The following is a 2,500-nucleotide window of genomic DNA, read 5'->3' as shown; positions in this document are numbered from 1 at the left end:
GGAGGTTATTTGTAATGCAAAACATACTTTGTAAAGTTCGTAACTTATGACTTCATCGAATGTTTTATTTAACATGTTTGATTTATCGTTTCCTCTCATGGGATCGACCCCGAGGTATTTTATAGCAAGGCGAGGATTATCGGAGGATATACTGTCTAAAAAAAAGGCTGATGTCTGATTATGCCTTTGTAGGTGTTTGATATTGATGAGATTTGGAATAGTAAAGAGAGAGGAGGATTTTTATTTTCTTCTCTCTCTCTCTTTCTCTATCTTTCTTATTCTTTTATCAAACTTTCTTCTTCTCTTCTCCATTTCCATCTCTTCGTTTGATTTTTTTTTCTCCTTCTTTTTTCTAACACTGACCGGTTCTTGGAATAAAAGTATTACAGCCAAAGGAAACTGTTCAATTAAATGCTACATTGCCTACTTCGCGACGCAGCCCATGTTCGATGAGAAGACTAGAAAGTCTTTTTTTCTTTTTTTTTAACCAATTCAGTCTAATATAAACACGAATGCAGCAAAGTTGTCGTACACGCTGGAAAACTTTTTTACTTGGAAATGAAGCTTTTACTTCCTTCTGACTAGTAATTCCTGCAGTCATTAAAACGGTAATCTGACTGGAAACCATTTTCAGGGATATTAACATATAAAAACAATACCAGTATAGGTATATGAACAAACTGATTTTCAAATAGATCTTTTTTCTTTTACTATTTTCTCGCACGATTTTCCTTTCATACTTTAACGCTTAAATATTCTCCGGTTATCAGGCTAAGAAATGTTAACAAGCTGCTCTTTGGAAATATGGAATAGACTATAGCAGTAAATAACCTTGATTGTCTTTTTGATTTAGAATCACACTTAACTTTGCAAAAGCTTTTCTTGGCGAGAATCCGGTTTTAGCTCTCTCTTCTTTTTCTTTTTTTTCTTGTATTTTTATTCGCCGACAATGACTATATGAGAGTTTAACTGGCGGCTGGAAAAAGAACTGAAAATCCTCATTGCCTCCTGAAAGCGATCAATTTTTTTGAGAAACGTGTCTTGTTCTTATCTCTAATTTAGTGTATGTTGATACTGGCGCTGTGGATACTGTTCTCTGCGGAAAGTGTTCGAAAGATGCTCGTGTATGTGTGTTTGTGTGCGCGCGCGTGTGTGTGTGTTTGCGTGTGTGTGTGTGTGTGTGGATGGTGTCAGAAAGTGAGGGAGGGATGAGAGAGAGGGAGAAGGAGGGAAGGAATGAAGGAGACAGGGAGAGGGAGGGAAGGAATGAGGGAGGGAGGGAGGGAGGGAGGAAGGGAGGGACAGAGAGAGAGAGAGAGAGAGAGAGAGAGAGAGAGAGAGAGAGAGAGAGAGAGAGAGAGAGAGAGAGAGAGAGAGAGAGAGAGAGAGAGAGAGAGAGTAATAAAGACAGACAAACAGACAGATAGACAGATAGAGATGAGATGAAATATAGACAAATAAATAGAGAGAAGTGAACAGACAGAAGGAGTAGAAGAGGAAGAATAAAAGAGAAGAAAGAGGTGAGGGAATGAAAGGGGAGAGGCGAGGCAAAGGGGCAGAGGGAAGAAGAGAGAGAAGGAGTAAGAGGAGAGAAGGAAAAGGGATGAGAGAAGAGGAGGGAGTTCGCGAGGAGGGCAGAAGGAGGACGGAAAACAGAAAGGGATAATGACTATCAAAGATAAAGGGGGAAAGGAGAGGGAGAAGAATAAAATGAGAGTCGAGAAAGATTAGATAGAAAAAAAATCGTGGAGGGAAATGGATAGGGAAATATTAAGACAAAAGTAAAGGAGATGGTAAGAGGGGAGAAAGGTAGCGAGAAGAGAGAAAGAATATCAAAGAGAAAGAGAGGAGAAAAAGAGCGAATGACGGAAGGAGAGAGAAAAAAAGAGAAGACAGAAGAGGAATAGGAAGATGAGAGGCAAAAGGAAAAAGAAACAAGGAGACGAGGAGACGAAGAGAGTAAAAGCGGGAGGGAGAGAAATTGGTTCTGCGCCTGTATATTACGTGTCGAGAAGTGAAAAGGGCCGGTCGGGGAGAGAGCGAAGGCCTGAGAGTAACCGTGAATAATTGATGACCAAGCTGAAACCGGTGAGACAATGGAGGGGCGATAAGATAAAATGGTTATAGCGCAACGAAAGGAGACGCGAAAAAGAGTGAACGGAGGAAAAAGGGTTGAATGCGAAGGTCGGAATACATTCATGCGGTCGGAAAGGGATTATAAGAGGTGAATTAATGCGGGATCTACGCGTGGAAGACCTCATTATATGGGGTCTTATCGCCGTAAAGGGTTTCGGGAACTCGAGAGAAGTCTGGGCCACGGAACATTTCAGCGACTGTTGCTTCTTTGCCTTTCTCTCAATTCCGTGCTTTCTCTCGTCGAACTGTCTCTCCCACTTTGCTCTTTTTCGTGTTCTTCCCTCTTTTGAACATTATGATTGTAATGTAAGTAAAGTGTTTATTGTCCTCATTCCTGTGTATTGTTATCACCGTCGTTGTTTTT

The sequence above is a fragment of the Penaeus chinensis genome, chromosome 8, assembly GCF_019202785.1.
Source record: "Penaeus chinensis breed Huanghai No. 1 chromosome 8, ASM1920278v2, whole genome shotgun sequence".
NCBI lineage: Eukaryota > Metazoa > Arthropoda > Malacostraca > Decapoda > Penaeidae > Penaeus > Penaeus chinensis.
This window is presented reverse-complemented; position numbering follows the sequence as displayed.